Below are 25885 nucleotides of genomic sequence, written 5' to 3'. Positions count from 1 at the left end.
CCACAATGTTGTGCCGAGGATTATTCCTAATCTAAAATAAAATAACTTAACCTTCGCAATCCTCAATTCACTGCTGTCCATGTGCATGTCCAGCAGTCGCTTACATGTCCCTAATGAGTCTGCTTCCACCATCATCGCTAGCAACGCATTCCATGCATTCACAACTCTCTGCATATAGAACCCTACCTCTGACGTCTCCTCTATACCTTTCTCCTAATATCTTAAAACTGTGACCCGTTATGCCAGTCAATCCTGCCCTGGGGAAAAGTCTCTGGCTATTGACTCTATCCATGCCTCTCAAACCTTGTGTATCTCGATCAGGTCATCTCTCTTCCTCCTTCTCTCCAGAGAGAAAAGTCCAAGCTTAGTCAACCTCTCTTCGTAAGACAAGCCCTCCAGTCCAGACAGCATTCTGGTAAACCTACTTTGCACTCTTTCCAAAGCCTCCGTACCTTTCCTATAATGGGGCGACCAGAACTGGACACAATATTCTCACCAGGGTCTTGTAGAGCTGCAGCAAAACCTCATGGCCCTTAAACTTGAGCCTTCTCATGTAACTGCTATCCTTACTAACTTTAAACCTTGGTGTCTATATTTTGGCTGATAACTTTATATTTTGTCATGTACATAATAACTAACGTTTTAGCCTGTTTAAAGGAAATAGTTATGCTATGGTTAAATTTTAAATTGTAACATTCAAAAACTAAACTGAGGCTATGTATGAGTTCGTAGAAATTCTTAGTTCATGGGTCACACTGAGGATTTATCTAGTGTGAAGACATGACAATATACACATACACGCACAATATACATATGCATGACAACATATATATGCACATACAATGTATGTGAGCCAGACTGAAGACATGTGGTTGTGACAATATATACATTCTCACACTTAAAGCCCTACCTATCTAGTGGATAGATCAAAGCTGGGTTTAAAAATGCTTTCATAAAATGTTTTTATATGTACGTTGACGATGTAATATGAATGTCATATTTGACAAGATGCTTACAGCAATAGAGTCTCATGCTTCAGACACCTATTGAAGACAAGTGATTCTTCAGCAGCACCGTACACTTATTTTCATAGAAATAAAACCTTGAAAAGAATAAGACCCTTTGAATCTATTAGTCCACCCTTTTCTGTATAAAGAGCTCTATATTAAGCTCAGCCTTAACCTTATTAGGACTAAAGCTGAAGATAAATTGGCAACCTGCAGGGATGGTTTAATAGCTATGTTCATTACTGTCAGAACATTGCCACTGGTGATGGAAACAGAATTGTAACAAAATGCACTCTTTTTTTTGAAAAGTCATTTTTCTATTCCTTCATGGGATGAGGGTGTCACTGGTCCAGCCAGCATTTATTGCCTATCCCTAACTGCCCAGAGGGCAATTAAGTGTTAGCTACAATGCTATGGGCTTGGAGCCACATGTAGGCCAGAGAAGTAAAATGGAACTTTCCTTCCCAAAAAGGCGTTAATGAGCAAGAAGGGTTTTTCCAACAATCTGGCAACAGTTTCATGATTATCATTAGACTCCTAATTCCAGATATTTACTAAATTCAAATTCCACATTCTGCCATGGCAGGATTTGAACCTCTGTCCCCAAACATTTGCTGACTTTCTGTATTAATAGTCGAGCAATAATACCACTAAGACATCACCTGTCGATTTATATTTAGTATTATAATATGATACAGAAATATAATTTGCAAGTGGTTTCCATCACATGTTAAATTTAGACTCTTTTGGTGCTCATATTTTCATAATTTAGTAATAGCTACTTGAAATTAGTCAAATGAAAATACTTCCAGCAACCATTTGAAGCTATCTAAAGCATTTTCTAAACAGGAGCTGATTTTCAAAATTCTAACTCAGGGTTGTTTATTTTTAGAAGTATAAGTTGGACAGGAAGAAGTGCAAATCATCTTGACATTGGGCAGTCCTGCACCAGCATGGCCTTCTCTCTGTTTTAATACATTCAAGAAATATTTTGCTACTTACAGAAGCAAGGAGGTAAATTAGGTTCTTGTATCTTTATTACATTTCTAAACATTTTTAAAATTCATTTTTGAAATGTGGGCATCACTGGCTGGCCAGTATTATTGCCTGTCCCCAGTTTCCTTTTGAGAAGGTGGTGCTGAGCTTCCTTCTTGAACCGCTGCAGTCCACCTACCGTGGGTCGACCCATAGTGCCATCAGGGAGGGAATTCCAAGGCAATGAAGGAACGGCAATATATTTCCAAGTCAGGATGGTGAGTGGCTTGGAGGGAAATTGAAAGTGGTAGCGTTCCTGTATGTCTGCTGCCCTTGTCCTTCTAGATGGAAGTAGTTGTGGGTTTAGAAGGTGCTGTATGGGGTTCTTTGTGGTGAATTTCTGCAGTGCATCTTGTAGATAGTATAGACTGCTACTACTGGATGTCAGTGGTGGAGGGAGTGAATGCTTTTGGATGAGTGCCAGCATTTCTCAATATTTAATTGCATGCTCCATGGAATGTGCCTACCTCTACCCTTCGTCCATGGAAGTTAACATCAGTGACTTACCAGACCACACCTCCCCCCGCCCCACCACATCATCATCATGGTTGATCTTGAACTAACATACGACAATTCATTGCTGCACCTTGGCGCTATTGACATCTTACATTTCAATGCTCCTACTGGACCAGTCTGCATGAAGTAACACACACCCATTTCATGCTTCTGCACTAGGTGCATTTCATGGCTCTTATTGGTCTCTTAGCTCTCACTTACTTTGCACTTACTTGGATGTTTATTGCACTTCTACCTCACCTTGCCTTTTGGTGCAGGTAGAAAACCAGGTAGCTTGCCATGGTTGCTAACACTGAACAATCAATATTAGAGAAATAAGATCAATTGCATAAACCTAGTTCATTGTCAGATGGGTCACTAAAGAATGTGGAGTATTTTGTTCAAAGCTCAGTTGACAACTATCTTAGAGACTTCAGTGCAACTCAACCCAATGGGTGACCTTGTTTACGGCTAGGGATGTAGCAACTTCTCAAAGTATCAGTACAATAAAATAAGGACAAAATGTTCTGCATTTGTCCAATACGTCATGGTTATTACACTGCATGATGTCTGCAATACACCTGATGCAATGTCCCTTGGTGGTGCTTTGTTTGTAAATGCCATTAAATACTTGGATCTTTGTAGTGATCCTTCTCTATCTCTGAGGAATATTGCTTTTAAACAATGGCTAAATAGAGTTATAGAATCATAAATATGTAAAGACCCTTCTGTCTAACTAGTCCATGCATGCTATGTTATATTTTTCTAATAGGTAAACTTTGTATCTGAAGCTTGTAAAACAGTTCTGCAAAACAGAAGACACCCAACTGCCCTTAGAAAAGACTTTGGTGCACGGAATGGATGTGCGTTTCAGAGACAGTCTAATTTGATGCACTGTAGGATTTCTGCATGATTTTAGACAAAAAATCAGTAGGGAAACTGCCGCTCTGCTGGCCTCCTGCTAATTGTCATTACGTATTGCGAGAATATTCAGTTTAAAATTACAGCAGCTGCTGAGTACACCTGCCTATATGTAGATGAGCCTAGGAAACTCATGCAGTAATGACAGAGTGACCTTAGGTGATGTATTTGCTTTTACTGTCACTACAAAAGTCCTAGTTGCAACTTGCAGCAGCATATTCTTGCTGAGTAATGCTCATTTGGCACATAGGAGGGGATTTAAATTTTAACAGTCCCCCAAGGAACTGCAATCAATTACTGTGAGATAAATTTCATTGCACAACCCAATGGAATATAGAATATTTCCTTACAAAGATTTGCCTTTCTCTTCACTTGCCCTACAGATAGCTTGCTTGATCTGTTACTCTAAGGTCAATACTGTAACCATTTTACTTCCACTGGCACCAATAACAATCTTATTAGCATCCCTCAAAAGTATTACAAATTTATCTGTCCCTGGAAGATTTGCGACCCTCAGCAACAGATATGTCAGATAGAGTGCAAAGCCCGCCCTGTTGTATTACACCGGATGTCAGCTACAATAGCAAATCTGAACACCTCCAGCAAGCAAGCATAAAGTTAACATTAGGCATCAGCTATCAAGGTCCAATGTAAATTAAAATATGAGCCCCTGGGAAGACTGGCTGCTGCAATGGGTTAAATAATGACCTTATACTTCTGTGACAATGATGCAAATCCAGCTCTGGGAATGAAATTTTCTCCAGTTTATTGGCTGTGCGGGTGGATTGAAAGCAGTTCTTCATTGACATGGAACTCCACTGTATAATGCTTTGAATTTGACCTGATTTGTCAATCTCCAACAGAAAGGCCGCAAAATACATTTTGAATATGACAATTGCAAATTGCCATACTGGTGTGGTATTGAGTGGTCTTCGAAGGTCAGAATTGAGGAAGATTACTGCAAGACAGTAAAAGCATTGTTCGGAGTCTGGTTGTGTGGTAATTGATTTCCCAGAGCTGTATAGGTTGGTTGTTGTAATGCAGCCCATATCCTAACTCACATCTAGTCCCGTTTGTCAATTACCCCAGTGCTTTTGGAACTGTATTGGTTTTGTGTTAAGTGACTCTGTGACCTTGTTCCCTCTACCTTTGTAACCTAGTCCAGTGTACACGCTTCTGATTCTGACCTCTTGAGCATCCTCAATTTTAATTGCTCCACCATTGGGAGCCATGTCTTCAGCTGCTTTTAAAGTGAAAAGTCAGGAAACTGTCAAAGACTGCAGTATTGAAGAACTCTGAAGGACAGGTTACTAAACCTCATAGTATGTTTAAATATTAAACGATTACCACGTATTAGTCTTCAAACTTGAATATGATGCCAGACCATGCTACACAGATAAAATGAATTTATTTCATGTTTCAAGGACATATCTGGAATCATTCCATTAAAAAAAGTCACTGAAAGTTCACTGCAAGCATTGGGGATTCTTTTTTAGCAAGGTTTCTTTTACATCACATGCCTGGTAGTAACTGCTTTTGCTTTATGACCAGCTCTGACCAATGACTGGCTTGGAAATGCTCTTGAATTGTCTAACTGAGTTGGAGGGAAGCCTTCTAACAACCAGTTGAGTTGGAGGAAAGCTTGCCATGAACAAGCTGTCCAACTGATCCCTCATGCTTCTGAAAAGAAAAAGCTCTACAGCAGTTCAGGGTGAAAACTATTTCTTCTTTTTAAACTGTGATTTAAAGAACATTTCAGGAATGCATTTCTCAAGTGAGCTGTGTCAGCAAGACTTCAGAAGCAACTGTGTGTGTGATTAGTGACTTGACCACAAGTGCCAGAACAACGGAGCAACAGACTTAGGAACATTTTATACTTGTGCTTTAATGAATTATTCTTTAGTCAAAATGTATTTTTTTTGTTCAGTTAGCCAATCTGTTTCTTTTTCTCTCATTTTCCTAAATGGTGAGGTTTTTTGTGTTCTTGGGGTTATTTATAGGGTGAACATCTATATCACTGACTCTGTATGCTAACCAATTATTGGATCTTTACTGAATAAATATTAATTTGATAACCATCCCGTAATTGTGTTAATTAAGAAACCAGTTGATAGGTCTTTGCGTTTAAAATCTGAAACAGATTAGGCAATTAATTGGTCGTCTTGGTAACTGAAAAAGTACTTTTATTTTATGTTGTGACCAGTGGGGTTGTGGGACTAGACTAACAAAACATTCCTTCAGACTTGGTCATAAAACTATTAGAAATAAATTATTTTATTAATAAAACTAGTAGCATTAAATTTAATTAGCAATTTATTTTCGACAGAATTAAAAGCATTAAAAGAAATAGAGTATTCAGACAGTGTAATATTCTCAGGAGAGTCCCCAGGATGATAGAATGTGTGCAATGTGAGCCCCTAACTCTCATTTTTCATAGGTTATAGTAGCCTGGGGTGATTTTGGTGACAAACAGACCAGGATAACTTATGGCTCATTCATTTAACATCAGTAGTAGGGAAAATGTTTGAGGGTGTTGTGGATAATTCACCTTACCTATATCAAAGGAAGACTTAGCTATGTAGATTAGCTTTGATTTATTCAAACAACCTCAATCTTAGAATTCCTAATCTGTCCCACATCTGTCTGAACCAGGTACAGAAAATCATCAACCTTTATATCTCCACGACCCCCAATATATACATTGTTTATTTTTCCTTCTTGTACAATAAACAGAAATCTTTATTCTGAAGTGTTTCTCTTATCCTGTCTATAGGAATTTCTCCAGTCTGCTGTCAAGCTGACACAGATCTTATGGTTTATAAGGTTTCTGTCTAGTTACACCAGCTGATTTGGATGCTTACCCATGACAATAAAAGGATACTCTATTCTATATTCTGTTCTTGTGGTGTTCAAGGTTCAAGCCTGTTAGTCGTCTTACTCCTGTTGGAACACATTTTTCTCAAAAGAATTCATCGATGTGGGCCAGCATTTGTTGCCCATTTCTAATTGCCCAAAGGGGAGTTAAGTGTCAACCACATTGCTGTGGGTCTGAAGTCACATGTAGGCCACACCAAGTAGGGACACTGTTTCCTTCCCTTTAGGTCATTAGCTATACAGTCATAGAGCATACAGCATGGAAACAGACCCTTCAGATGAACTCATCCATACAGATCAAGTTTTCCAAACTAAACCAGTTCCATTTGCCTGCATTTGGCGCATGTTCTTCTAAACCTTTCCTATTCATGTACCTGCCCAAATGTCTTTTATGTGTTGTAACTGTACCTGCATCAACCACTTCTTCTGGCAGTTTATTGCAAAACCTTCCCTCCTCTATGGAAAAGACCTTTGCTATTCACTTAATGTACCCCTCATGATTTTATAAATCTCTATAAGGTCACCTCTTAACATGCTATACCCCAGTGAAAGAGCTCCCAGCCTATACAACCTATCCTTATAACTCAAAGCCTTCCAGCTTGGCAACCTCCTTGTAAATCTTTTCTGTAGCCTCTCCAATTTATTAATATAGCAGGGCAATCATAACTATATGCAATACTACAAAAATGGCCTCACTAATGTCCTGCACAATTCTACATGACATCCCAACTCCTATACTCAATGATTTGAGTAATGAAGGCAAGTGTGCTAGATGCCTTCTTAACCATTCTGTCTATCCATGACACACCTTTCAAAGAACTATGTACCTGAATCCCTACATCTCTCTGTTTGACAATGCAATCCAGGCCCTACCATTAAGTATATACGTCCTGCCCTTGTTCAGCTTACCAAAATACAATACCTTGTATTCATCCAAATTAAACTCCATTTCCCAGTCCTCAGCCCATTAGCCCAATTGATCAAGATCCCTTTGTAATCTTAGATAACCTTCTGCACTATCCACTAACTAGATGGGTTTTTCCTGACAACTGTTTCTGGCCATCATTAGACTCTTAATTGCAGATTTTTATTGAATTTAAATGCCATGGTGGGATTCGAGCCTGAGGCTCCAGAATACTACCTGAATATCTAGATTAATAATCAAGCAAAAATACCACTAGACTATCACCTTTCCATTTAAAAAAGAATCTTAGTTAATTCCTGCTACAAAGGTATTATCAGCTCTGCAATTGCTTGGATAAATAGTGACACATTAGCGACACCTATCAGGACTGGTACTGGGCACACCTAAAAATGAGGTGTCAGCCTAATGCAGCAACAACGCATAATTATTTGCGTGCCAAACACTGGAAGCAACATGCAATAGACTGGGCTAAGCAATTCCACAACCAATAGATCAGATGTAACCTCTGCATTCCTACTGCATCCTGTTGTGAATCATGCTGGACAATTAATCAACTAACAAGAGGTGAAGGCTTCACAAATATCACTATCTTCAACAATATGGGAGCCGAGCACATTAGTGTAAAATCCAAGGCTAAAACACTTGTATCCATCTTCAGCTAGAAGTATTAAGATTCCCAGCATCACAGATGAGAGGCTTTAATAAAGTCAATTCACTCCAAGAGGCATTCCAATGGTGTCTTGATGTCTCAAGTCATTTCAATACGATAGCTGCAGGAGCATGTCAGAGGCCAGGTTAGCACTACTGACTCACAGCTCCAGGAACCAGGTCTCTGTGGAGTTTATTCGCAAATCCTCTGCCTCTGCTGTGTCTGCTCCCAGGAGGACCAATTCCACCATTGATCATCCCAGATGGCCTCCTTCTTCAAAGACTGCAATTTCTTCTCCCACGTGGTCAACTATGTTGTCCAGTGCATCTCCTACACTTCCCGCACCTCCGCCCTTGAATCTCACCCCTCCAATCGTGACAAGAACTGATCCCCCCACCTTGGTCCTCACCTTCCATCCCACAATCGTCCGGATACACCGCATCATTCTCCAACATTTGCGCCACCACCAGAGATATATTCTCCTCCCAACTCCTATCTGCATTCTGCAGAGACCATTCCCTCCGCGATTCCCCTGTCAGGACCACGCCCCACCACCAACCTACCCTCCCTTCGCGGCACATTCCCCTGCCAAGAAGAGCAAAAACTGTGCCTACTCCTCCCCCCTCACCTCTGTCCAAGGTCTTAAAGGATCCTTCCACATCCATCAGAAACTTACCTGTACTTACACATATGCCATCTACTGCGTTTGTTGCTTCCGATGTTGTCTCCTCTGCATTGCGGATCGTTTCTGAGAACACGTCTGGGACCCATGTGCACCAACCAACCCCACCATCCCGTGGCTGAAACTTTAACTCCTTCTCCCATTCCACCAAGGACATGCAGGTCATGGGCGTCCACTGCCAAACCCTAACCATCCAATGCCTGGAGGAAGAATGTCTCATCTTCTGCCTTGGGACCCTCCAACCACACAGGATACATTTGGATTTCACCAAGTTCCCCATTTCCCTTCCCCCCACCTTATACCAGTCCCACCTTTCCAACTCGGCATCGCCCCCTTGCACGGGCCTACCTGTCCAACTTCCTTCCCACCTATCTGTTCCACCTTCCTCTCCAACCTATCACCATCACCCCTACCCTCATCTACCTATTGCTTTCCAAGCTACCACCCCTCCCATTTATTTCCCAGCCCCCTTGGCCCACAAGCCTCATTCCTGATGAAGGGCTTATGCCTGAAATGTTGACTCTCCTGCTCCTCGGATGCTGCCTGACCGGCTGTGCTTTTCCAGCATCACACACTTCAACCCTTGTTTGCACATTCAACCCACCAATACCCTAGCACACCAGCATTCTAAGACATTCCAGCATGTCAGCGTACTTGTTTTTTACAATAGCAACATTCTACCACAACAACAAATAAGCCAATGAGAATGATAGAATGCAAATACTCTAGCCCACTAGCAATAGGATCAGGGCCGAAAGAACAGGAATTTTGAGGGAGATAGCAAAAAGGCTGTTAGGGGGAGTTTGGAGAAGGACAGCTTGGATGCTGGGAAAATAAGGTCAAATAGAAGAGTGAAGGTAGAGGATGAACAATTGAAATGAAGAGTTTTACACCATCATCTTTCACCTAATCAGTTTCCAAAACGAAGCCTCTCAGAGAATATGCCGTGCTAATGGGAAGGCACCTGTTTTGGCACAGGCCAAAAATACTTAACTGAGAGAATCAAGAATCAAAATAAAATTGAAAAATACTATTGTTCAAATACTTTGTCAAAGACTTTTCACTGAAGAGAAGCATTCACTACAGAATAAACCCTAACCATCCAATGCCTGGAGGAAGAACGTCTCATCTTCTACCTTGGGACCCTCCAACCACACAGGATACATTTGGATTTCACCAGGTTCCCCATTTCCCTTCCCCCCACCTTATACCAGTCCCACCTTTCCAACTCGGCTTCGCCCCCTTGCACGGGCCTACCTGTCCATCTTCCTTCACAGTGGTTCAAACACCAACAGCCAAACAATGACCCATCATTCATTAAGCTTTGACAAGAAGAGTACCCAAGAATCACCAACAGTGGAGATGGGGTGTTGTTCCACATTCAGCTGTGCAGGAGCATTTGCAGGTCTGGGTATATAAAAGAGAAGTAACCGTAGTGAAGGCGATAGATTCAGATGTTGTAGGGCTGTATCACAGGCAATAAGGAAGAGTCAAATTGAGCTTAATGCCATGTGCATGAAAAGCAATGTAAAGATCAAGGCTACAAAAATTTTAAATATGGTAACATCATGAAGGGAAAACCAATCCTGCGTCACAGAAGATGCACTTACCCATGTAGGGCAGGCTTTCATCCAACACGTATGCAGCCTGATAATGACACAGAACGATAAACTTATAAGTTAAGCTTTTAAATGGAAACATAAACTCTTATCCCTGATATTTCTTTACAGATCAGTCCTCAGATGAGCATCCTCTGGTGGTCTGGGGCCTAGATGGCTCTGGCTTGTTAAAACTGTTCTGCACAGAAACAGGTGCACCATCCTTAGCCTGTCCTATGGATGTGTTCGGGTCCCTGTCAGAAGGGAGGTGGTGTTTCAAAGCACCCCTGGATTGTCCTGAGATGGCATTCCATGGGTAACCGTCTATAGGAGAAAGTGAGGACTACAGATGCTGGAGATCAGAGCTTAAAAATGTGTTGCTGGAAAAGCGCAGCAGGTCAGGCAGCATCCAAGGAGCAGGAGAATTGACGTTTCGGGCATAAGCCCTTCTTCAGGAATGAGGAAGGTGTGCCAGGCTGGCTAAGATAAAAGGTAGGGAGGAGGGACTTGGGGGAGGGGCGTTGGGAATACGGTAGGTGGAAGGAGGTTAAGGTGAGGGTGATAGGTCGGAGTAGGGGGGGGGGCGGAGAGGTCGGGAAGAAGATTGCAGGTCAAGAAGGCGGTGCTGAGTCTGAGGGTTGGGACTGAGATAAGGTGGGGGGAGGGGAAATGAGGAAGCTGGAGAAATCTGCATTCATCCCTTGTGGTTGGAGGGTTCCTAGGCGGAAGATGAGGCGCTCTTCCTCCAGGCGTCGTGTTGCCATGGTCTGGCGATGGAGGAGGCCAAGGACCTGCATGTCCTTGGCGGAGTGGGAGGGGGAGTTAAAGTGTTCAGCCATGGGGCGGTTGGGTTGGTTGGTGCGGGTGTGCCAGAGGTGTTCTCTGAAATGTTCCGCAAGTAGGCGGCCTGTCTCCCCAATGTATAGGAGGCCACATTGGGTGCAGCGGATGCAGTAAATGATGTTTGTGGAGGTGCAGATGAATTTCTGACGGATATGGAAGGATCCTTTGGGTCCTCAGAGGGACGTGAGGGGGAAGGTGTAGGCGCAAGTTTTGCATTTCTTGCGGTTGCAGGGGAAGGTGCATGGAGTGGAGGTTGGGTTGGTGGGGTTGTGGATCTGACGAGGGAGTCGCGGAGGGAGTGGTCTTTCCGGAACCGTCTGTACTCCTCTTGCCTGTCAGTTCACAGTGGTATCACTTTCACACTTTCAGGGTGATGGGGAATTCAGGGGATGGGTCAAGGTCCCTCAGCCCCCTCCCCCCTTCATATCTGTGAATGAAGACCTCCATGGCTTGAGCACTGGAGTCAAATCTGCACATACATATCTAGCAGGAACTGATTGTAGTACTGGACCTGATCCTCCATGGCAGCTGACACCCATTTTGTGAAGTCAGCCATGCACTTGGACGTAGAAGCTACAAGATCAAACAGAACTCAGACAGACTCCTTTGCCCTTTAATCCAAATGCTGCCTGATCTCTGGCACCTCGGCCAGATAATTCATTTGCATCTGAGTCTGGACAAGTCCATCTTCTGTAGTGAGGCTCAACAGAAGCTTGATTCCCCAGCAATCCTCTGAGTGTCACTGTCCTTAGCTATTTCATCTTCCTCTAGCTGTGCTCACCAGAATCTGCCCCTCAGCATTCTCTCAATACATTATTTGTACTGGTGGAGACTGGGGAGGACAGCCTTGTCTGTGTATCCCCTGAGGCTTGTGACTATTCCTCCTCAGAGGTGTGTTGTGAGGTTCCAATAGTGATGGTTGGGGCTAACGCTCCTCTTGTAGTCCTGAATTGGGAGTAGGATCTAGAAGCTGCAAAGAAAAATATAAAGATTTGTTAGTCATGAGTCATCTGTCTTATTTTCTGTCTAGGTTCATGCTGGTTGGGCATGTTCACCTACTCCAGAAGGAGAAAGAGTGTGGGCACATGAACACTCTGCCTGCATTGTCAGAGAGATAAAGATGTTAGTCCCTAGGGCTGTGATTGTCTACATGCATAATAATTAAAATGAATGTCTTTCAGGTGAATGTCAGGAATAAAGGATTCTGATTGAAACATCATTCTACACCATCAAAAAGTTAGAGTTGATGCAAATTCATAAAGCATTGTGTGATGTGCGTGCTTGAGATGCCTGGAAAGTCTTTATCCTGAAGCCACGATTAGTGGTGGTGCCTTTGTCTCATGAAAGCATTTGGTGAAAAGCTATCAGATGTGTATGTTTGTGTAATTGTTTGTCTGTTTCTCTCTTCAAAGATGCTCAGACCTGCTGGGTTTCTCCAACATTCTCTAGGTTTGTTTCAGATTTCCAGCATTCACAATATTTTGTCTTTAAGCATGCATGTTTTCCTTTTTGAGATGGAAGGTCAGTGAGCTGGTAGTGAGCATGCTGCTGTGTGTTTTAGCTCATTTTAGTTTTGATGTATTAACGTATAGGTGTGTGAGAGGCAGTAGCACTGTGGTGCCAGTAGTGCGACATTGCTGATTGCAATAAAGTTTCAAGCATTGATTGCACAAGAGGCAACTGACTGAAATATCTGGATAAAAGCTTGCCACTTCAATACACAATCCGGCTCCCTTACCCACATGTCCGTCCTTGGCCTGTTGCAATTTTCCAGTGAAGCTCAGTGCAAACTGGAGGAACAGCATCTCATCTTCTGACTAGGCACTTTACAGCCTGCCGGTCTCAACATTGAATTCAACAACTTCAGATGATTATCCCATCTCGACTCTTCTGTTTTCATTCTGCTCCATAATTTTATTTCATTTATTTTATTTATCTCTTTTTTTTCTATTTTTTCTCACTGTTGTGTACCTCTTACGTCTTGATTGCCTCTCTTTCTCTCACTGGGGTAAAAACAATGACTGCAGATGCTGGAAACCAGATTCTGGATCAGTGGTGCTGGAAGAGCACAGCAATTCAGGCAGCATCCGAGGACAGGCAAAATCGACATTTCGGGCAAAAGCCTTTCATTAGGAATAATTCCCTTTATTCCTGATGAAGGGCTTTTGCCCGAAACGTCGATTTTGCCTGTCCTCGGATGCTGCCTGAATTGCTGTGCTCTTCCAGTACCACTGATCCAGAATCTCTTTCTCTCACTCCCCACTCTCTCATCACCTTTTTCCTCTCCTCTTCCCCCTTTACTACCCTTCTCCCCTGTTTTCCATTTTTGCCTCTGCTTCACCCATCCCCCACATATTTTGTCACATAGCACTGGCTTCAGCTTTGGTCATTCACAGCTCCTAATCTCCCTATAATCTCCCTATGCACTGTCATTATCACCTCTTTATTGCAACCTTTGCTTCTGGAGCCAGGACTCACCTTCTCTCAGCCTTGTATAAATACCTCCCTATTTCTCCCTTTTTTTAGCTTTGAAAAAGGGTCAGTTTGACTCGAAACATCAGCTCTTTTCTCTCCTTACAGATGCTGCCAGACCTGCTGAGATTTTCCTTCATTTTCTCTTTTGGAAATATCTGGAACCCAACCTTGCATGTGATAGTCCTGTGCAGTAGCACAACTCCAATGCTAACTCACAGTCAAAGGGGCATGAAGCATTGAGAAGACACTGAGAAGACACCCTAGCAGGGTACCCAAAGAGAGATGACGTTTCGAGTCTAACTGACCCTTTGACAAAGCTTGTCAAAAACAGCTTTGAAAAAGGGTCAGTTAGACTCGAAATGTCAGCTCTTTCCCTCCTTACAGCTGCTGCCAGACCTGCTGAGATTTTCCAGCATTTTCTCTTTTGGTTTCAGATTCCAGCATCCGCAGTAATTTGCTTTTACCCTAGCAGGGTACAGCTCTTTGTTCATTTTCTTCTGGTACTGGAGCCAAGTTCTCTTCTTGCCCACAGACCCTACCATCACGACTGTCTAGGCTGCTTTCATCTGTTAGGATGGCCATTTGTTGCTATCCCTAGGGAAAAGCACTTCCTTTCTCTCTTAGACGGTCTTCAAGAATATGTCAATTGCTGTGATACCATGTTTTTGCAGGTGTCTGACATCTCCAGCTTAGATGATAATCAGATGTTGAGCTGCTGCTTTGCTGAAAGTGGAGTGCTGTCTGGGTGTGTTTTAAGTATGGCTGTTGAAAGTTGATATCCAGAAAACCCCAGAACTTTCAACTTGCCTGCCCATATAATTTGACAATTACCCTCTATGGATATGTGATGAGCTATGAAGAACATAATTGCGAGCAAAATATTTGACCTTAAGTGCAATCATCTCCTGCATTGAGGCCTGCTCCACATTTAATCTCAATAAAACAAGAATCTGACCTATTCATGTGCAGGGACTAGAGATGATGCTTGACTGCTTTAGGTGGGTTCTGGATTAGTGATGCTGGAAGAGTACAGCAGTTCAGGCAGCATCCGAGGAGCAGTAAAATCGACGTTTTGGGTAAAAGCCCTTCATCAGGGATACAGGTGGGTCCTAATATATTGGAGGTGTTTCTGGAGCCATGACTCACCTTCTCTCAGCCCAGTATAAGTACCTCCCTATTTCTCCCTTATTTTAACTTTAACAAAGGGTCAGTTAGACTCGAACGTCAGCTCTTTTCTCTCCTTACAGATGCTGTCAGACCTGCTGAGATTTTCCAGCATTATCTCTTTTGGTCCTAGTATATTGGAGTTTGGGCTCATGAGAAGCAAATCATGTTTAACATTGAAAAGTACAATATAGTGTGTTGGCAAGGCCAATAATCAACATTCACACAGCCTTCAGGGAAAAAAATTAAACCAAATTAAGTAAGTAAAAGATCTGGGTATTTCCATCTATAGATTTCTAAAGGTGTAAGAGGAATACTGGAAATTTTAACTCGAGCAATCAGGCTGTTGGAGTGATAAAATGAGGCAAACTATCTTGTTCTTTTGCAAACCTCTGGTCAGGCTTCATTTAGAATAATGTGTTCAGTTTTAATCTGCTCACGTTGTTGGTTAGATTGAGTGGTGGAAAGGATGCAAGGTGTCAGGTGATTAATTCCCATTGTAAAACGTCTTAGTTAACCATGCTGAAAGATTTGAAACTCTAATACATACACAAGTGTAGATTTAGAGGTAGGATGATTAAGATTTAATAGATGATGAATCAAATATGTTCTAGGTGACAGTTTGTTCTAATTAAATAAGTGAGGGAGGATTGAGGGTCACATTGCTAAGTTGTTTAACCTAATATAGGTTAGCTGGCAGAAGATGATTTCTATCCCAAGCTTTGTGGATGTTTAATTTAGGCTGTCATCTCATGCAATGTTTGTCATTCAGTGAATTCTGTCACCTGTTTCTAATGGCCCATCAGACATACCTTATACAAACGTTAGATCAAATCTCCTAGATTAGTGACCCTAGTGAGATAGTGGTGACCTTTAACTGGTGATTTGGAATTTACAAAGTGCTTAGGCCGACATTATTCGCAGGGATTGTTTTAAAGAGTACGTATCAAGGGGTACAACTCTTCCAAGCTCAGCTCAGCTGGACACTCAACTCATACTGAACTCTGGGGTCACCACTGGAAAAGAAAATGAGCAATGTGCATCTGAATCCTTGTAGATATTACTGTCTCCAACAATGGAGAGGATATAATATTCCAACTTGAATAGTGATGAATAGATGGTGTGGGGAAATGGGAAACTGTCTAATATGGAGAGAATGGCTCTTTCTGCAATCCTTTGAACCCCACTCACAAATAAATCCATGCAGGTCATGATCACAGCCATGTAGAATTTAAGCACCAACATGCTTGTCTCCTGAATCTGATGACAAGTCCACATGGTGTATAACACCAAAGCTGTTTATTTGACCAACCAGGTCTATTCTAGTGATTACTACCCACAATCCAAACTTACTTTGCCTCACTTTATGAGCTTACATTTATATTCATTACTTTGTTGAATGTATCTAACCTTACTTTCAGTGCATTTAAACCTTTATTTTCAATTTCTCGTTGTGGTAGCAAAGTCCACACTTCACTGTTTCTTATTTTTGTCGTCTAGTAATAGCGTCTATGACATGCTAGTAGAAATTGGCGCAGAAGTTCTTGTGACAAAGTGGTAACCCCCATATATTACTGAGAGTTAGATTCATACCCTATGTTAGAATTGGAGTTGTCCTGTTCTCTTGATGCTTTGATTGGAGCACCATGCTCTTGTTCACTTTAATTGAGTTCACCAGTTTGAACTGGCTTGCTCTTGGTAGATTTATTTGAGATTGCTTGTTTTCTTTTGCTGTCTTTAATTTGCTTGTGACAGATCCATTTGTGCAGTCTTGCTCTGTTGGTGGCATTGTTCCACCTTATTTGCTCTCACGTCTTGGTGTTAGCTTACCTTTCCTACTGCTACTATTTGAGTTTGCCGAGTCTTCAGCTTCTGTGCTCCCATTCCTGCATTTAATGGATCCATTAAGATTAATTTCTTTGGTAATGAATCTGAGCTTATATTCTTGTTTGTGTAAACTCATTAATTTACTTTTGTCTATGTCACTGCAGTTGACTTTTTGTTGATTGGTTCTATATACCCATTGTAAGTTGGAATATATGTTACGTATATGAAACCACAGAGATGCAAATAAATCTTCAATCTGTGCTATGTGACCAATTGTAAATTTTGTGCACAATCATATGTAGAACATTTGTTGGCAAGTCTGTACAAATAGCCCATTGAATTGTTTTGAAAACTGGCCACCTGGAGAGCTTTGACCAAGTTATACAGTGGAGGAATTAACATTGCTGATTCAATTGATACTGGACTCCCTCCAGCCTTGCTCAGAAGCCACATAAAGGTCAGACAAATATACTCCTGTATATAATCCGCAACTCTGCATATGCCATTTTAAGAGAACCGGGAGTTAATGAAGAAACTACTAAAAACCTTCGATTTCTACTGTGGTTTTCAAAACAAGAAAGATCTCTTCGTCTTGGAAATATTTGGCAGGAACAATCAGGAGTCTACCAAAAATATTGATTCTTTTGGCAATGACCTATTTCAGGTGTCAGATAACTATGGATATAGGAGGGTCCCCAAAGTGACTACAACAACATTGCTCAATGTTTTTATTGTGGTGGGAAACACCACGTATCTACTAAGTCTGTCCAGCCATTAACGTAGAATGCCACACATGAGGGATAATGTTAAAACAATATACCATGTCAGTAAGCTTTCAGATCCAAGTCGAAAATTTTAAAGCTGACCCCTTCCAACGACAGGTTCTCAAGAATCAGAGGAATGCTCTGATTTTCAACTACTTCTTAAGGTGCAGTTATGGAAATGAAAGAGTGTTTTTGGACTTTGGATTATAACATGATAAATCTTAAACTGGACCCAGATGCATGAGTTTCCATTCTCTCTAATATCAACCCTAGTTTCTCCAACCATCAGCTACTTAACTTCATTCCACTCAGGGTGCAAGGGTGGAATGCATACCATGTATTGATATAATGAGAGACAGTCACTGATAGTCTGTGTAACATTCCTGATCAGCATTGTTTTTATTAAATGGAGAAGCTCATATGACTTTGAATTTTCTTTGCTCGCCAGTTACAGAAGAAATTCAAGTTGTCTCAATTGGATATCAGTGTTTATTGAGGAAATCTTATCTCTTGGACCACAGGATGATATTGTAGATCTTTCATTTCTCTTTGAAGAAAGGTCTGAATAAGCAGGAAAGAAGTGAACCGAGGATGAAGGCAATCAGTTGCAAGAGGACATTCTAGAACTTAATCTGCTCTTTCAGGATAGAATAGGGGAGACCAATAATCAAAATGCCACAGATAATAATGATTTATCATCCTGACCCTTACTTTACTGAAGACAGCACTAACAATCTCAACCCTGGTGCGTTTCCTTCAAGAGATCATCATTAGTTTCATAAAAACGACAAAGATGCAAATCAGTTAGTTCATTCTGCTGAAGACTCTAACGACTAGTAGCAAATACAACTTGATGTAACAACTCCTTCATATGAATGAGTATTAAAATTAGAAGCTATAGAAAAACAATTGCCTGATTCTGTTAGATCTACATTCATGGCTGGAGATCAGCAGAGCTTATTAAAGATCTTAATAGTGCTATAAATGTAGAAGAAGGAATAATTTCTCTGAATCTACAAATTCACTGCTGATGGTGGTGACACACACATATCCTGAAGAAATTTCAGTGATGTTATTGTCTGCTGAGGAGCAAGCACACCGAACAGTGCGTTCAAGTAGAATTGTGACCTAAAGAAAGAGAAATTCTACACTACTAGCAGAAAAATCATCCTCTTTTCAGAATATTCTTCATTCTTCTTTTTGTTTACCTGATTCAATTATAAACGAGCCAATATATTATTCTTTGCTTGTTGCAGCAGTAGAAGATGCAACTGGACAATTCTTCACAAGAGCAAATCAAGCTTCATTCTTTCAAGCAGGAACAGTTAACAGCTTAACCTTTCTACAGTGCAATAGGAAGAAGAAGATGCAGAGAACATGAAAACCTCCATTCATCATCCTTTTGGAAGCAGAAATCTCAGTCTGCTGTTATCAGTGCATTCCAAGGAGAACACTGTAGAGAGCAGGCATCCTACATATCCTCCATGACAGCTGAGAACATAATTGGAGGTTGATGCCTCAAAGACAAGAGATTGTGAGGAGAATGGGTGAGTAAAAGGATAAAAATGTAAATTCTTTACTGTAGAATGAAACACTTGAAAATTTGAGGTATAAATGATTAATAACTGTTATGTTAATTGTTACAGTGATGTCAGATGAGATAAGATTACTTGTAGCTAGTACTTGGGGGAGAAAGCTTTGAATGGCATCTGCTAAGTCTGCCTCTGTAAATAATCAATAAATGTTTATAAATCTGCACCAGCATTGTTTTTAACTCTCTTCTATTGTAGGTATCCAGAGGCCTATCATAATAAGACCACAAGACATCGGAGTGGAAGCAAGGCCATTTGGCCCATTGAGTGCACTCCGCCATTTAATCATGGCTGATGGGTGTTTCAATTCCACTTACCCACACTCTCCCCATACCCCTTAATTCCTTGCAAGATCAACAATTTATCAATCTCTGCCTTGAAGACACCCAACATCTCGGCCTCCACTGTGCTCCGTGGCAATGAATTCCACAGGCCCACCACTCTCTGGCTGAAGAAATGTCTCCCTCATTTCCGTTTTAAATTGACCCCCTCTAATTTTAAGGCTATGCCCACGGGTCTTAGTCTCCCCGCCTAACAGAAACAATTTCCAAGCGTCCACCCTTTTTAAGCCATGCATTATGAGATTAGATTAGATTCCCTACAGTGTGGAAACAGGCCTTTTGGCTCAACAAGTCCACACTGACCCTCCAAAGAGTAACCCATCCAGACCCATTTCCCTCTAACTAATGCACCTAACACTATGGGCAATTTAGATTGGCCAATTCACCTGACCAGCACCTCTTTGGACTGTGGGAGGAAACTGGAGCACCTGGAGGAAACCCACACAGACACGGGGAGAATGTGCAAACTCCACAAAGACAGCTGCCCAAGGCTGGAATTGAACCTGGGTCCCTGATGCTGTGAGGCAGCCGTGCTAACCACTGAGCCACCGTGCCGCCCCTTACATTATCTTGTAAGTTTCTATTAGATCTCCCCTCAACCTTCTAAACTCTAATTAATATAATCCCAGGATCCTCAGCCGATCATCATATGTTAGGCCTACCATTCCAGGGATCATCTCTGTGAAGCTCTGCTGGACATTCTCCAGTGGCAGAATGTCCTTCCTGAGGTGTGGGGCCCAAAATTGGACACAGTATTCTAAATGGGGCCTAACTAGAGCTTTATAAAGTGAACAGCTGCAGCCCCAACACTGAACACTGCGCGACACCACTTGTCACTAGCTGCCATTCCGAAAAATAATCTTTTATCCCAACTCTCTGCCTTCTGTCAGACAGCCAATCCCCAATCCATGCCAGTAGCTCACCTTGAACACCATGGGCCCTCACCTTACTCAGCAGTCTCCAAAGGCCTTTTGGAAGTCTACATAGATGGCATCCTCTGGGTTTCCCTGGTCTAACCTACTTGTTACTTCTCAAAAGGATTCTAATAGGTTTGTCAGGCACGACCTCCCCTTACTAAATCCATGCTGACTTGTTCTATCCAACCCTGCACTTCCAAGAATTTAGAAATTTCATCCTTAATGATGGATTCTAGAATTTACCTACAACCGAGGTTAGGCTAATCAGCCCATAATTTTCCATCTTTTGTTTTGATCCTTCCTTGAATAAAGGGGTTACAACAGCAATTTTCCAATCATCTGGGACTTTCCCTGACTCCATTGATTTTTGAAAGATCACAGTCAGTGCCTCTGCTATTTCCTCAGCCACCTCCCTCAGAATTCTAGGATGTAGCCCATCAGGGCCAGGAGATTTATTGATTTTTAGTTATAATGATATTACTGTGACATTGGTCCAGCTTGTGATGTTTGCAATCAGTCAGGAGGTGAACCATTGAGAGGTGGAGCTATCATCAGTTGGTGGGCTATGGAATGTGATCCGGTAGGGGCTATGGGATTTCAGTCTGGTGCATGGCTTTTATGCGGGGCTGTGTCAATGGGAGTATTTTATTAGCACTCAGATAGAGATGTTCTTTGAGAAGACTTTTTTCTCCGTGGACATTAGGAGATTTAATATGTGCCAGACACAGTATTGTGTGTAGAGGTAGCTGCAGGAAGTAACTAGCAAGCCAGTAGATGGTTGATTCCACTCTCTGCAATAAGACCTACTGTTGAATAGTTATGAAATGATGTTTGTGATTAAACTGTCTCACTTTTGAGGTTAAGGGTTATGAAACTAGGAATTTAGCAGACAAAAGGGAATGTTGGTTGGCATAGATGAAGCCAAAGAATTTTATGGTTGATACAGCTCTATACTTATTCCTTTGGCATAATTATAAATTAGTTATTGCCATTTGAAGTTTTTATATTTCTCTGCAATTTAAGTAATGGTTATGTCATAATGTTACCTGGCTTGCAGAAGTACCTTCTTTTTACCAATGGGCACCTAATTTAAAATTAATTCAGTGCAGGGTTCAACGTTGATACAAACCGTAAAAGGGTAAAATGTGTAGTGTGCTGTTTTCATGAACAATTCTGTCTGTCGTTAACTACCTATAGATGCTTTGTTCTTTCTATAAACCTACTTAGCCAGCTCCTGTGATCCCTTTCATTTGGATTTGATTGTAATCAACTTAACATCAGCAGGAGTCTGTCTAAAATGATCCACCCGCTCAGAATACACCGAAACTTTTCACCTGAGGAGCCCGAACATATACTGCCTGACTACAGATGCAGAGATTACAAAGGTTTCTTCTGTATACCTCTGAGATCAGCTAGCTGTAGGAAGTCCAAATGAAATCCATTTTACAACCTCTGTTGGGCTTCACTCACTGAATAATTGCATGTGATACCTTTCAAGCTCAACCAACATCAAACAACGAAAAACACTAACATTCTGCAGAAATATGTGTTGAATGACTTCTTGCTGATTTAATTAAAACCGCGAATTAGATGCAATGGGCCCGACCTTTTTAGGAAAAGAATAGCACAATTGTATCATTAGAAATGCACATGGTGGCCAGCAAATCCAGGGGATTAAGAGATATTCACTGAACTGCAAATCTTCAGGACTTGCTGGTTGCTTTGTACAAGTGACATTTTGCCCTTAGCCTCCCCATTATTTCTGAGAGCTTTTTGCATTTGCACATTAATTGACCATTAAACATGCCCCTTAAAGTTGGGGTTGGAACTTAACTGCATAAATATCTATTTAATGATGGAATTGTTGTCAAAGCAATGTCAATCAATCTCAATAGGTCAGAGGGAACAAATTAAATTGTTCCATCTCATTCCTGCATTTAGTCAGTTATTACCAGAAACTTTAAAAATGTCAAATTTAAGTTTTCAAAATGTTTTCTGTACTATTTTTTTGTTTCTCGTTGTTGTCTCCCCCTTAATCCATTTGTTCTTCCCTGCTCTTTATTTTTCTTCCTGTATTTAATTTAACTCCAATTCATGCAAAAAATGCTGAGAATACACATCAGGTAATATCTGTGGAGAATTAACATTTCAGTTTGATGACCATTTATCAGAAAAGATTTTTCTCTCCATAGATACTACCAAACAGCTGAATATCATTTCAGGTTTCCATTTTTTGCATTTTATGTTAACTGTAATTCACTTTACTTCGACTTTGGGTTCCTATTTTTCTTTCTCAAACTTTAAATCACGAGTTAAGGATATACAATGTATGCAGATGCTGAAATCTGTACTGATAACAACAAATGCTGGAGGTAACAGTGGGTCAGGCAGTATCCATGGAGAGAGAGCAAGCAAGCGTATTGAGTCTAGATGACTCTTCATCAGAGCTGACGTGAAGTGTAGACGAACAGCATTTATGCAATAGTTGTGGGGGAGTAGAGTGCTGGGGGAGAAAGGATATATAATGTCTATTTTACTCTATATTAAGATCCAAGATACCTTAAAGTGTTCAAAATATAATGCAAAACATTTTTAGAGCTTAATGAAGGATATGGGAAAATGCCTATCTAATACTGCTAACCATGACCTACCTTATTGAAGGTAAAGGTGGTTCCTGGACTGTTCTATGACTCATGGCTGAACAAACTTCACCTATATTACTTAGTTAGTAGAAAGAGGGTCTCATTGAAATATACAATATTCTAAAACAGTACAGGACTTAAATGTTGTTAAAAAGAGGCATGAAATTCAAGCTTTTCATCTGGCACACTTCAGGAAAAATGCAAGAATACCAAATTAGCAAGGAAGTCCAAAATTGTTGCTTTAGATTAGATTCCCTACAGCATGGAAACAGGCCCTTCCACCCAGACCAACCCTCCGAAGAGAATCCCACCCGGACCCATTTCCCTCCAATGCACCTAACACTATGGACAATTTAGCATGGCAATTCACCTGGCATCTTTGTGACTGTGGGAGGAAACCCACGCAGACACGGGGAGAACGTGCAAACTCCACACAGACAGTCATCCGAGGCTGGAATCGAACCTGGGACTGTGGTCTGTGAGGCAGCAGTACTAACCACTGAGCCACCATGCTACTTGCCTTTCAGTCCTGATGTGTGCCTGACAAAATGCTTGTCTTCATGTCTTTTTTTATAGCAATACAGTATCTTGAGGAACTCGACTGGCTAGATATTAGTTTTCTGTGGCTGAAGAATCTGGCTAATTAGGGCACAGCCTAGGAGAAGGGACTGATCATTTAAAACTGAAATGAGGAGAAATATTTTCACTCATAGAGTTGTGAATCATTGGCATTCTCTACTTCAAGGATTGCAGATGCTCCATTATTTAATATATTTAAGACTGAAATACACATATTTTTGCTTAGAAGTCATGGGATTTAGGGAGTAGATGGGATATTGGAGACAAGGCCAATGATCACCAGTAATTGTACTGAATGGTTAAACATGTTCAGGGGCTATATGACTACTCCTACCGTTGTTTCTTAATTAAGATTTCCATTGTATTGCTCAATTTTCTTTTTAACTTCAAATAACTTTTTTGCCAAAGATGTTCAGTTAAGGATGTCCCCTTTACCATGTTATTTTCCAGTCATCCATAAAGCAGCCCAGCTTGTTCTTCCCTGACAGGGAATAGCTGTGATCTCATTTCTGAGTACATGTGCCTGAGATGACATGACCTACAAATGCATGGCGTAGCCTTTGCCCCAAGCAGCCAGCTTCTCACCCAGAGTCCTGGATAAAAGAGAAGGGATGCTAAAGACAGAAGCAAGATAAAAGCAGGATGATGGGGGAAAGACCACTCTCTAGGTCTTCCTGCTGTCGTTAAATGGGGGTCTGTTCAATTATCAGACTCTCCTCGTGCCTCAAATATATGTAAATGTAATTTGCTTCACATATGTGCTGCTTTTGGTTTGTTTGGATAGAATCAAACTCCAATGTTTGCTTGTTTTCTTCATGTGCTATTGTACAGAACTAAATTGTGTTTGTCACTATGTACATATATAAAGATATTTTTGTGAATAAACTATAGTTTTGAAATTTAAAAGAAAATGAAAGCAGGATGCCAGCAGCCAGGATACCAGCATTGATCTGATGATGTTCCGCATGTCATCACACACCAGTTGCTTATTCAGTGACTGGAACCAGCTTGTGTATGCTCCAGGGAGTGTTGTGGTGGAGAATGCAAGGCTACATGTATACAATTGATGAGGCTTGATATCACAGTCCTGGTGAATCTGTTAACATTGCCTTCATGCATTGTTTCTTCCACAAGCAAGGGTAGTACATCCATCACCTGCACAACAGATTGATCAATTTTGCTAACGCCATCTGCTGCAGTCTACAATAACACTGAGCCATAAATCTTTCAGGCTATGGTCACCTTCTAAGCAACAGCAGAGAATGAGTGCAACTTGATGATGGTTATGCTTGATGCCAGCGAGAATGATATCGACCTTCATGCCTCCTCCTGAATTGCAGGCATGAAGTTCTTGGCCTAGTGGGTAAAACCTCCAATGACCTCCCCTCCATATCTTTCTTCAATCTTTGCAGGACTCTTCCCTGCTCGTCTTCCTCCTCATCCCCTCATAGCTGCAAACGGCAATCATATGCAGTTTGCCACAGAAGACTTCAGTTAGACCCCTCAGTGAAAAGTTCAGTCTTGTTAAAAAGTAAATTTTCACCAAGTTTCAACTCTGATACATCCATCCTGCCAGACAAATTAGCCAGTAAGGAAAACACCTTGCCCTGTGGGAACAGAGAACAACTGAGGATGTCTTCAAATAACACTGCAAAAGCATCCGCCAAATCAATCCCACCCATGATTTGCGAACATGTTAGCAAATTGCTGAATTCTGCACTAAAAAGGTTGAAAACTACATGAATTTTTATATTTTTATTCGGAACCTGTTAGTTTCAGTCGTCATAACGGGTGACTGAAAAAGAAGCCTGATTGAAAATAGAGTGTAGAATGGGTGAAGGAGGTGAAGGTGTAATTTGAATGAATGAATGATTTATTTATTGCCACATATACCGAGAGGGCTGCAGTGAACAGTGTTCTGTCACCACAGTCCAGATCCATTTTCAGGTACAAAGGAACAAAAAGAAAGCACTTAAATAGAATTCATCTTCTTCGGCCACGTCCCAAACACGGCTCCAGGACTTATGCAAGGTCTCTGCAAAGCCCCTGGTCTGGGCCTACTGCAGCCAGGAGTCCCCACTCCATCATTGCTGCAGCTGATGTCTTGCCACCAATTCCAGGAGTCCAGTCAAAATGCCGACAAAGTCAGGAATCCCTGCTCTGGTCACTGCTGACATTATTCTGGCCTGCCTGCAATGTCAGGAAGGTGAATTAAAAAAAAGTGGAAATGAAAAAAAGATGAAAAGTAGAGAGGAAAAACAGAATGTGACCGACCTGGAATGGAGAGGTCTACCATGCCGGTACGACCTTCTACAATAGCTAGGCGTGCTCTTCGCTCCACACTGCAGGGCACACTCACACTCTCCTCTGCACTGGAGTACAGGATCACTCTCTCCTCTGCACTGTAGGGCAGGATCACTCTCTCCTCTGTGCTGTAGGGCAGGATCACTCTATCCTCTGCACTGTAGGGCAGGATCACTCTCTCCTCTGTGCTGTAGGGCAGGATCACTCTCTCCTCTGCGCTGTAGTGCATCACTCTCTCCTCTGCACTGTAG

The sequence above is a fragment of the Chiloscyllium plagiosum genome, unplaced genomic scaffold (genome assembly GCF_037043375.1).
Source record: "Chiloscyllium plagiosum isolate Xiang-an unplaced genomic scaffold, Cpla_swu_hap1 HiC_scaffold_16, whole genome shotgun sequence".
NCBI classification, from domain to species: Eukaryota; Metazoa; Chordata; class Chondrichthyes; order Orectolobiformes; family Hemiscylliidae; genus Chiloscyllium; species Chiloscyllium plagiosum.
Note: the sequence above shows the minus strand (reverse complement) of the source record.